The 13,123-nt window shown below is 40.4% G+C and overlaps 1 protein-coding gene across 2 annotated transcripts in view; it reads left to right on the top strand.

The window, feature by feature from the left end:
• The window catches only part of LINGO2 (leucine rich repeat and Ig domain containing 2), a 6,800,733-nt gene that overhangs the window by 6,643,043 nt on the left and 144,567 nt on the right, over positions 1-13,123 (top strand). The gene's annotated exons all lie outside the window — the stretch shown is intronic.

The following is a 13,123-nucleotide window of genomic DNA, read 5'->3' as shown; positions in this document are numbered from 1 at the left end:
TTTGGACTCTGAAGGTATGTCAAGCTAATGTCTTGCATGCCAAACCCCATTGATCAAAAATGATGATCAGCTGACAGCTCAGCCCATCTCTTGACTTGAGTGTCCAGAACATATGCCCTCAGGTTTGATAACCCTGCATCAAATTTTTTAATCAACCTTTGCCACAGGTGCACAGGTAAAACGTACAGTTATGCAAGTTCTTCTGTTTACACTTGGAGTTTGTTATGGGCAATTTATGATTGCCAAAGAAGTCAAAGAACAATGTATTTCAAGAGTTTGGATCAGGCAGGTTGTTCCTCCTGGTCACTGTGTACCAGCTCCCTCCATTACTCCCTCCTAGAACACTGGAGTCTCTCAAAAGAAATACAGAGTTAATGGGTGGCACATTGTCAGGTACCACACCCATGGTGTCCAAAAGATATAACCTAATTCTCCAAATACTATCAGGTACATATGCACAAACAGCAGAGAGTTTTCCTTTCTGCATCTCATAGTTGCATCAAGGCAAGTCTTTTTATTTACTCGATATCATATAGTTAGAGGATTGTGAGTACCCCACATTCACCATGGGTCTCATTTGAGTGTCAGCTCTTGACTGTAGTTCCATAACCAATTTGTTTTGCTTCTATTTATACTTTGTTGACCAGGTTAGTCCCACTGCACAAATGGCCTCTTTTTAAGGGAGATCTGAGGTGGTGTTCAAACTAACAATTTGTTGCAGATATAGTACCAGTTCAATTCAGATAACTGTTTCAAATTCCCATGCAAGCTGCTCCTCCGTCCACTTCATTGAGGTGACATCCTATGCCCAACAGACAGCTTTAAATGATGGGATTAGTCCAAATTAGTCATCGCCAGTTCTACTTATCAAATGACTAGTATTCCACTTCCAGCTGAACTAAACACCTTGCCTTGGGGATGGTAATCCCACATGGTGGCTCTACATACCTCTTTATTGTTAGAGTCTGGCTGGGCTATGTGATTACCCGGCCATCAAGTGCATATTTGTGAATCTTACTGCCAAGCCTGGATATATCACATTATCACTTTCCAGACAAGGATCTCTGATTTGTTTTAAATGGGCTATCTTGGGGGGATTGAATATTGGATTGCTGAATTTCAGATCCACCAACAGCAAGCTGCTTAGAGTAACTCATCCAGAAGTACAGATCTCCAGACAAAATAGTGATAAAGATAAAAGGGACATACACAATTCTCAGTATTTACAAGACAATGATCTCAGGAGTGATCAAGGCTGTAAATAACAGCTTTAAGGATCACAGTTCTCCTTCGTGACAAGTTCAAAATCCTAGGAAGATGCACAAAGTTCAGAAAACATGGCTTTAAGGTCATGGAGCATACAACTCTCTCCACTATGAAAAGGTCACAAACTCATTGGATAGAAATGTAGGTAGAGTGAGCAAAAAGGCAGCCTGCCTTGGCTCAAAGTATTAGGGGGTGCAATTGCAGATCCCAATCAGTCTTAAGTGCATTATCTGCATTCAGAAATGAATGCCAGTACAGCATTTGCCATCTGAAATTAAGTGTTTTAGTGCTCTATGTGTGGCATAAGCTGTAGCAGCTGCTTGTTACAGATATAGCAAGCAGTTTGCTACAGTTTGAAATATAGGAAGTGGTTACTTATTTATTTATTTGCTCCTTAACTTAAAGTTCGAAAGAATGCTAGGTTGGCAGACAACAATGGGTGCCAGAATAATTAGTTATCTCTGCACTGATGAATGCACCATCTTTGGATATCATCATCATCATCCTTGCATTTATGTTGGTAAATGGTTACAGCACTTGTGTATTAGGGCACACAAGGTTTTTGATTCTTAAAGCATCCTAAAAGATTCTGTCAGATTGTGTAAGACAGTTTTGTGTAGTGCTAAAATCCTGATAATTTTATATTTTGTAGAAATATGAATGAGATGAACTAATTCCCTAACCACACTGTTTTTATAGAAGCATTATAAATTCAGTGGATAACACCAAACCTGTGTGAAACATGACATGTCTGCTGTTTGTGGGTTTGGCTTTACTAGCTTAAGTGCCTTAATAAAGACTTGTACAACAATATAAAGTCAAGGGCATTCAGACGCCATCTGGCTGAAACACTTGTATGTCATTAAGGACTAATTTGCATATTTTCCATGGGCTTCAGACAAAGGAGGTTTAAAGCTAATGCTATGCTCTCCTGCTCTTTAACTAGCTTATTAGTCTAGCACTTTACCAGACTTCTTGTAGCAATTATTGTAGCACACAAAAGCGCTGCCAGCACTAAACGTTCTACAAGAAAACAGCTCCAGTACTTATTATTAATGCCCACCCCTACAGGCATTTCTAAAGATCAGTTCCCTGTGCTTTTTCCTATTAACCTGGTGAACTTGGGCATCCAGAGGCAATGTAGCAACTGCCTCATGTACACTGGCAACCCTCTCCTCTTACCTCCCAACACTCAGATTTGCAAGAGATGCTCTTATATATCCAAAATCGAAGCCACGCACTCTCCAGCCAAGACCAGAATAGCTGGGCAAGAGGAGAAGGTAAACATGTGCACCACACCACATGAAACACATAGGCCTCCTGAACAAACACCAGCATTGCCTTCACATAAAAACACAAATCACGCACCCACCTTTGTAGAGGCTCTCAATAAAAACTTACCCAAACAGCAGAGGCCTCCAAGGCAAAAACGCGCTTGACCACCACAACCCAACACTAATCATGAGGCACATAACTCTCCTAAATAGTGCGCCAACTCAACAACCCCTAAGGTAAAACAGCATGCCCAACACACTATTCATAGGTGACTCAATAGTGTGGCACACTGATATCCCACTCACTAGGTTGAGTAAGGAGAAGGTAACAGTCAGCTGCCTGTCAGGTGTCAGGATCCATCACATAATGCATGCACTCAGGTCCCTCAAAAATAGGTAGAAATATGACTCTGTCATTGTACATGTGGGTGTGAATGACCTGAGACATACCTACCTGGACTATGTGAAAAAAGACATGGAGGAGCTCTCGGATTATATAGCCTAGGTGGGTATGACCCTAGCCCATCGTAGCATCCTACCATCTCCAAGAATGATACCACAGAACAAGCAGAAAATGATTGATTTCAACAATTAACTACATTTATGGTGTCATTCAAGGGGGATCCAGTATCTGTCTGCCTGGGATGACATGATTGACAGACCTCGATGCTTTGCCAGAGATGGCCTGCATCTGTCACCCCTGGGCTTCTGAATACAGGTCAAGGCTCTTGCCACCCGTATAGTGCCTTTTTTAGGCTGTGTTCCAAAGACCAAATTACCACCATAACAGCTACAATCAAATGCAATCTGAGGGTCATGCTGCTCAATGCTAGAAGTCTAAATCTCAAAATGAACTTGCTCAAAGCACTCTTTAAAATAGAGAACATTGACATTTGTGCTGTAGCAGAGACCTGGCTCAAAGCAGCAGAAAGCACCCTTGCACTACCAAGATATAACTCATTCCACACCTTTCGGCCCCAGGACTTGGACCAAAGCTTCAGAGGCGGAGGTGTTTCCATATTCATAAAGGATGCACACACCTCCAGACTGGTAGCCCAACATAATGCATCAGAGATACTTCAGGTGCAGCTAATAATGGGTAAGACAGCGATTCAGGTCGTAGACTGCTATAGGTCCCCAACCATGTCCCAAGACTCACACTCCATGTTCTTAAGCACCCTGGAGAATATTAGGGTCCAACCTAACACTGTCATACTGGGTGACTTCAACTACCCCTCCATTAACTGGGTAAACTACTCATGTACCAATACACTTGCCCAATGTTTCCTAGACTTCCTTAATTCCAATGCCCTGGACCAGCTCGTTCTTAACCACACTAGAGGGAGCAACATCCTTGACATGGTCATTACTAACATGGGAGACCATCGCTTTACACCAGTAGTCAACTCATCCCTGGTTAGATCCGACCACAAACTAATCATCTTGGAAATCCACATCCCTGCCCCCCCCCCTGCAAAGATAACCACCATGAAAAACTTCTCCAAAGCTAACTTTGTGCTCCTAAATACAGAGGTGGCTAACTTCACGGCACCCATGCAAATGGAGAATAGTTGCATGACCGCCGAATCATACACCAATGCACAGTATGAACACGTACACAAATGCATGGATCTTGCCATACCCAATAGAACCAAGATGCTCACCTCCAATAATAGGAAGCCAATCTGGTGGTCCCCTACCATAAACAAACACTACAGCAGAAGGAAGAAACTAATGCAGAATAAGATGAAGTCCCAAGACTGGAAAAACTCCCTTATCAGCCTCAACAAAAAGTTGAGATCCCTCATCAAATCTTCTAAAGCTAGCCATGAAAACAGAATTGCAGCAGATAGTAAAGACAACCTCAAGTCCTTCTATAGTTATGTAAAAGTTGAGATCCCTCATCAAATCTTCTAAAGCTAGCCATGAAAACAGAATTGCAGCAGATAGTAAAGACAACCACAAGCCCTTCTATAGTTATGTAAAGAATCTCCACTGCAATACCCAGATTTGGTCTGAGCTACTGCACAATGGTTCCTCCTATACCGAGCCAACAGATGTTGCCAATATACTGGCCGATAGATTCAGTGCCAACTTTACCCCCCCCCCCAAAAGGACCAATCACAGTACCAGTAGATTGCCAGGCACCCAGTATTACTGCTGCACAGGTTAAGACAGCATTGTTCAAGGCCAAGAATACAGCTTCTATGGGACCTGACAATATCCCTGGCTGTGTTCTACATAAACTACAGAGTGAACTGGCACCACACCTGTGTGCCCTGTTCAATCACAGCCTCACCTCAGGCTTTGTCCCTACCGAATTGCGCACTACTACAATCATCCCTCTCCACATAGGAAGAGAGACTACAGACCCTGGGACCTATCGCAACATTAGCCTGATGAGTCTGACATGCAGAGCTATGGAATGCATCATCATGGACCTAATAAACAAGGATATAGGGAATCTCCAAACTCTGGATCCCACACAGTTTGGTTTTATGAAGGTTAGATCATGCCTGCTCAACCTGGTTGACTTCTTTAAATCAGTCACCAGAGCTGTGGATGAGGGCAAGATGGTTCATTCAGCCTACCTTGATCTGGCAAATGCTTTTGATACCATTCCCCACTTAGGAATCATAGAAAAAACTCACTAAGCTAGGCATCAACCCCTATATCACTAGGTGGGCTGCAAACTGGCTCACAGATAGAACCCACAGTGTGTGAAAGTAATTGACTCCAAGTCAGACTGCCAACCAGTCACGAGTGGAGTACCACAGGGTTCAGTGCTGGGTCCTCTCCTGTTTGGCATCTACTTCTCTGAAGTCCAGGCCAACACAAAGGGACTCCAGCTGATAACGTTCACAGACAATTGCAAGTTGGGAGCTATTATTAACTCCCCAAGCGATGTCGACATCCTGCAGAAAGGCCTCACTGAGACCAACGACTGGTGTCAGAACCATGGCCTTAAGCTCAATGCCAAAAAATGTGTCTTCATCACCTTTAGGAAAAACTTTGTTCCCATGAATTACCACATCAATGGTAGTCCACTGAACACAGTTATAAGAGATCTGGGAACACAGGTTGACATAAACTCTCTTTTGGCCACCACATTGCCACTGTGGTCAGAAAGTCCTTCTATGTGACAAATGTCATTACTAAGGGTTTTGCATCCAGGAAGAAAGAGGTCATTGTCTCCCTCTACTCTTCCCTCATTAGGCCAATCATCGAGTACAATGCCCCATTTGGCATGTACCTCACTAGACACCTGCAAATACTGGACAGGCTGCAAAAGTACCTCACAGAGATGATACTGGGCCTTAAACAGTTGTCCTATATGGACAGACTCAAAAAACTCCAACTATTCTGTCTCATATAGCATACTTAGAGGCAATCTCTGCTTGACTTACAAAGCCATGTCTGACCCAGCTCTACTAGAAATGCCGCATCTAAAGAAATCTCAATCCTTCCGCACCACACACTCCAGAGATCTCAACCTCATTACCACAATCAACAGAACATGCTGGAGGGACAGGTTCATAACCCAGAGACTGCCCATGCTATGAAATAGACTTCCCATACATGTCAAACAGAGCACATCACTGGCCCTCTTCAAGAGAAATCTTGATGAGTGGATGGGAAATAGAAAATTCACCCCGGGGATCACTCTAGTGGCTGTACTCAACAGAGGAACTGGGAACTAATGTCAGGTGCCACAATGCCAGGGTAATCTTATGGGCTAGGTTTGTAAAGGCTCCAGGGCCATTAGCCTAGTACACACCAATGAGCCTATGAACCTATGAACATATTACACACAGCAGCATCTCTGGTTTGCCAGGAATTTTGTTACTTTTGACTATGAGATTTTTTTTTGTGTGTGTGTGTTTATGAGAGAGACCTTTCTACTTGTTATTTTATTCATATATATAAGACAAGTTCACTGAGTTTTCTGTGGTGACAGGGAAACTCTGTGTGACACAATTTGAGAACCTACTGTCTTCACTCGCAAAAGTCAGTAAAACCTTAAGCTTCTACACTTTTTTCCCTATGACTGGTAGTACATGGAACATAAAAAACCTCATGGAGTATAATGAATTATAGTTGGACTCCCCAATCATAACCCTTTATTATGTGTTCTTGTCATGGATACCAAGATTCACCTTTCAAGCTTCGCTCTCGAGGTCATGTCATGAGCACATAATAAGGTGGATATGATCGGGGACTTGATTATATCTATCTGTATTAGATATGTACAAGCTGTACAACTAAGTCTTAAAGATATAATGGCTGTACAGACTTTGTTCTAACATACCTTCATCTATACTGATACAAGTCTGCATCCATAGATTTGTGTGTGTGTGCGCAAGACTCCTCATTTATGTTAAAGTAGGTTAATATGCTGCTGTGTATGTAAGCATTTATGACATGACAAATGGCTATACCAACCCCAGCTGTGTGGCTACACATACAATAAGTACACTGTATCTGGCTGAGTATGCAGGTGTGTGTCTGTGTAGCGAAAGGTGTAATTAATGTGGCAGTGAAATGTGATACAGCAGCGCACAGACCATTGTGCTGTTACGTGCGTAAATTGCCATGTCAGCAAGACTCATCTCTCAAGTGGAAACATTATGTTTGCACTCACTGCTGTTTGTCTCTTTCCAGTTTGCAAGGCAGCATAAACCAATATATGTTTTGCATGAAGACACTTTACACTTCATTTAACTATATACTTAATCCCTGGGTTTCAGGAATGTCTGCTGCCAGTGGTAAGCCTTAACATGGCCATTTTTTCCACTGAACAGTGCCCCTTTCCAATTTACAGACAGCTCTACTGCAGTGACTCAATGAAGTCTGTAGAAGCACTGCATTAAGCTGCCTCCACAGCTTACTCCATTGTTAATGAGGAATTCTAGGGAGTGGCATATGATGTCAATTGTAGTTATCACCACAGATTCAGACATATGCAAAGCAACCAATAATTAGTTTTTTTTTTTTTTTGTCCTCAGTGCGGCTAATGGTATCTGAATCAGAGTTTTTGTGATCACATTAATCATCAGTTTTTGCCACAGCTGGTAATTCTCACATTTTAGTTCTTTCTGAATCCAGCCCAGTGTGTCTTTTTATAATACTGTCTTGCAACCTAGAAGCAAACCAGTCAACCTGGCATTTATTCACACAGATAGCTAAGCATGTTTGCAGAGCAGACTTCAGGCTTGTCTGTATCTGTCTATCGCCATTATGTGAAGGATTAATTAATATCAATCAGTGGTTTCAGAAGAAATCAGGAGGAAGTTGAAATCATAAATGGAGCGTGATGCAAAACAGTGGAAAGTTTTATTGCATTTGAGGATTATACATTGAGCTTAGATGCTTTTGTAGGAATGGGAAATAAAACATTTTCCTTTTTGTTCTTTATTCTGAGTAAGTCGTGATAATTTTGTCTTTATCATGGAAGTTGCCACTTTTTTTATTTTTGTTTGATGTCTTTATTTTTATATTAAATAAAACAATGAGTAAAAACTGTTTTGGGAAAGTATTATGACACTTTAACAACCTCTTCATCTACCTACAAGTAAAACTTCAACTTAACATTTTTTCTGTTGGAATATACCTCAAGATTGCTGTACCTCACTGACATCATTTTGTACAATTGCACGAATGAGTTCTGTCATCTAGTCCTAACATACATTAGCTTTTGGAGGAATCCTGCCTTACACAACAAATTGGGAGAGTATTAGTTTGTGTTTCCTTTCCTTCTGTGTTCTGCTGTCACTTTGGGAAATGTCCTATCCTGAAGTATTAGCTTCATAAAAACATTAATCCTATATCCTGGTGCCATTTTAGACAATTCAGCCTTAAATTATGTAATTTTAATTAGATTCAACCTAGTACTATGAGCAGACCTCTCAACTTTACAGATTTGTGCAGAATGCCCAGATTTTTGCCTCATATATTTGATCTATTCCTCCTAAAAACTGTGTTTTTTTGACAAATAAATAACGACATGCATTTGAGATTCAGACTTCATATCATTCAGGAAATGCATGCTAACACAAATTCTGTTGTTCTAGCAACTTTCTAAGTTTATAAGATATGTGTCCCTATTTTTGGGCCTTGTCCCCCCATTGTGTCAGACTTTGTCCAGATTTCTTGCTCTGAGAAGTTGAGAGGTATGAATATGAGAGAAAGCCTTATCGAAAGTTGTATCCAGCAGGTAGAAGCACGATTCCACATGAAAAAGCAGAAATTACAATCTATTCGAGCTACAACTTCAGAACACATAAAAACCATACAGCTGGACTTACTTTACAGATCACGGTTAAGTAGCACACCATCTAATTACATCATAATGAAATATACACTATTGGTTTGTTGCAAATGGCAGGACAGCTTGTAGTTTCAATATACACCCATAGTAAGTAACAGACAGTATTACCTTTGAAACTGAAGCTATATCTTGTTCAAATAATTATTCTAAATAATCATGCCATATGCATCTCTATGTGTATGTCTATGTTGTACAATTATGTACATTTGCCATGCACAAACTTGAGCCCCTTGTCCCTCCAAAGGCCCTTTCAACATCCCTGATAATTGTCCCACACCTCATATCTCCGTAGATCAAGTGTTATAAGCCCTATCCAAGGCAAAGAGCACAGCCTCCATGGGATCTAATAGTGTCCCAGGATGTATTCTGCACCATCTCCAGCAAGAACTAGCTTGGACATTGAACACCCTATTCAACCACAGCCTAAGTACAGGCTTCATTCCAGCAGAGTGGAGAACTGCCATCTTCATCCCTTTCCACAAAGATGGTGCCCCTACTGACCCGCGAAACTATAGCCCCATCAACTTGACAAGTTTGATCTGTAAATTCATGAAGCATATTATTATGGATCTCATAAACAAGGACATAGGCAATCTCCAAGCACTTGATCCCACGTGCTTTCCTGCACCTTGTACACATCCTTGTCTATGTAGCAACTGAGACTTCGTTTAAGTGTAAAAACAACACACACCCTGTACCCGGGTTCTGCATTTAGACAACACACACTGCTGCACTTGGGGTCTGCACTTAGACATCACTCCCCCTGTACTTGGGTTCTGCACTTAGGCAACACTTCCCCTGTGCCTGGGTTCAACACTCCCCCTGTGTCTGGGTTCAACACTCCCCCTGTACCTGGGTTCAACACTCCCCCTGTGCCTGGGTTCACCACTCCCCCTATACCTGGGTTCTGCACTAATAAACACTCCCCCTGTACCTGGGTTCTGCACTTATAAACACTCCCCCTGTACCCGGGTTCTGCACTTATAAACACTCCCCCTGTACCTGGGTTCTGCACTTATAAACACTCCCCCTGTACCTGGGTTCTGCACTTATAAATACTCCCCCTGCACCTGGGTTCTGCACTTATAAACACTCCCCCTGTACCTGGGTTCTGCACTTATAAACACTCCCCCTGTACCTGGGTTCTGCACTTATAAACACGCCCCCTGTACCTGTGTTCTGCACTTATAAGCACTCCCCCTGTACCTGGGTTCTCCACATATAAACACTCCCCCTGTACCTGGGTTCTGCACTTATAAACACTCCCCCTGTACCTGGGTTCTGCACTTAAACAACTTCATATGGACAAACCTTATTAAACTTATTATTGACTTTCACTTGTAACATCACTGGATCCAGCTGTGACACACCTGTTATATATATCAGTGAGTTCTATGCATTTGTAAAAAGTGTCCAGATATGACCATCCCAACTACATCAAACATCATGAGAAGTTTACAAAACCATCATGGTGGTCTACAAATATAAACTCTATAAAAATGCATACAAAAATTATTAAATCATGCAATACATCTAAAATTCATCATGTCAAATATCACACAAAACTACCAGCAAGTAGGTAAAATCTTTTATCAGGGTTAGAGAGGAGGAAATCATGAGCTTAAATTAGCCTCTGAAAGAAAGATTATCCATAAGTCATTCTTTTGCTAAATTACAAATGAATGTAACAACACTCATCAGTGTTCAGAACTAATCCTTAATGGCACAGCCTACTCTGATACAACTGATAGAGCAAATATACTAGCAGACAAATGTGGCGCAATCTTTAATCACGAGTCAATTAGCCTTTCTCCACCAGTTTCAATATTTTTTGCATCTCTAAAAAGCACAGAGGAACATATGCTGAAGGTAATTTTGAAGGTCAAAAATACTACTTACTTAGAGCCACATAACTTACATGGATATCTTATAACCAGTGCTAAACATGCCTTTATTGAACCCTCCCTAGACTGTGCAATATAAAGCTACACACAGGATATGTCTCTGGTATGGAAAGCTGCTGTACTGATGAATGTAGACCTACCGTTGACTGCAGGAATCATAGACTTATTAACATGACTAGTCTGATTTTGCAGAAGCATGGAATCCATCATAAATTACCTTATTAACTACAATATGAAAACTCTCTGCTAGATCTGCAGTAGTCTGGATGTGTCAGAGGAAGATCTTGTATCATTAACTTAGTCAACATCTTTCAGAAAGTCACTCAGGCTTTAGACAATGGTTGTTCTGTCCACACAGCTTATCTGGATCTGGCCAAAACATGTCATACTATTCCTCATGCTGGTATCATTAATAAGCTAGGTGCCTTAAACACTGATCCTTGTGTGCTGAGGTGGATAGCAAACTAGCTAAAACACAGAACCTGCAATATCAGAGAGGAAGGCACCTGATCTGTAAGTAGGAGCAACTAGTAGTTTCCCCCATGGCTTTGTTCTCGGACCCCTTTTTTCAGCATCTGCTTATATGATCTCCATACCAGAAATTAGGAATTTGGTTAACTGAGTTCACAGACTACTGCAAAGTGCAAACTGTTTTTGCCATATCCCACCCAATAGCATCTCATCACAGTAGGAACTCACTCTTGTAAATAAATGGTGAACTGGAAAAGAGCTAAAGTTAACTGCAAAGAAGTGTGGCATTGTCTTATTTGAGAAAGAGCTTTTTATATCAAAATGCTATGCAGCTAATCCTTCTCTTGTGACATTCATGTAGCTGCAATAATCAGAAAATCATTCTGTCTAGCAAAGCTAATACCTAAAGGCATTCCATTAAGGGCAAAATAGGTCATCATGCCCTTGTATGCTGCCCTAGTTATACTTATCATGCAGTGTAATGCCCTTTGTGGGATGTACCTATCTACGCATATTAGGCAATTGAAACATTCCTAACAGAAAGATTACTAGGCAAAAGATCCTGAGCTACCAGGAAAGGCACAAAACACTGTCCCTCTACTCTGAATCTTATAGGATCTTATGCAGAGATCTGTGTCTATGTTATAGATTTGTCCTAGGACCAGGCTAGCAGCCCCTGTGAGCCATTTTAAGCCTGTCAAATTTCCCTTACAGGTAAATATTAAACCTTGTACCTTGTGTCTTTGAATTAAATACCTTAATCATTATACTAACCCCCAATATGGAATGCCTCACATCAGGGATGATCTGGTGCCCTCTGCATTTCCCCAATCATCTCTAAGTTGAGGCCACTACAATAAAGCTCATCTGCACTGAAGATATAGCAAACCACTAATTTTATTAAATGTAAAAAAAAAAAAAAAACAGTGCCTACAGTTATAATACCACACATAAACTTTTGTCAGTGCTTCAGCCATGACTACAAATATAGTACTGGCATTCATCAACATCTGGCAATAGTGCCCCTTAACACTTTGTACCCTTGGCATTCTCATCTTGCAACCTTCTTGTCACGTTATTTAGCAATTTGGCATTTCAACAATTGTTAAAACAAAAGTATAGCTATCGCTTTCTCTCTCTCTTAATATATATATATATATATGTATATATATATATATATATATATATATATATATATATATATATATGTGTGTGTGTGTGTGTGTGTGTGTGTGTGTGTAAATATATATTATTATATTACCCTTTAAATCTTGCAATTTGCACAAGGGTTAAGTCTGTGAGTTGTTCTTTCTGGGATGCAGTGCTGGATACTCTCAGTCCCCATACCTACTGAATCACCTTTAGCAAGTCACTTAACCAGATATTGCTCCTGGGCTGAACCTGTAAAGGGACTGTATGTCCAGTGAGCCTACCTGGTTAACAAACAAGTATTAATATTTTTATAATTATTATCATTATTTATTATTATTATTATTATTATTATTATTATTATTATTATTATTATTATTATTATTATTACTATCAAGTTTGCTGAAAATTGTCTTGACTGAGTTGGACATCGTTGATAGATAAAATATAATAATTTAAAATAAAATTAATACTATAGTTTAGCATTTCTGGAATAAAAGCTTATTTCAGATCAGGGATAATCAGTGCTAAAAATATTGTTTACTTAACAATTCACTATTGTTTTCTGTGGGCTGCCCTTAAATGCAAGAGTATAACAGTTAATAAATCTATACATTTAATGTAAATTAACTGTAAGATAATAATGTACTAATTAGTATCTAAACAATTTCAAACATATGAGGTTGTTTGGGAGAAAGGGTTCTGAACAGTGCTGTAGAAGCTCTTTATTA

Source organism: Protopterus annectens, chromosome 2.part0 (genome assembly GCF_019279795.1).
Source record: "Protopterus annectens isolate FY-2018-M chromosome 2.part0, PAN1.0, whole genome shotgun sequence".
NCBI classification, from domain to species: Eukaryota; Metazoa; Chordata; order Ceratodontiformes; family Protopteridae; genus Protopterus; species Protopterus annectens.
Note: the sequence above shows the minus strand (reverse complement) of the source record. Positions and strands in the feature narration are given on the sequence as shown.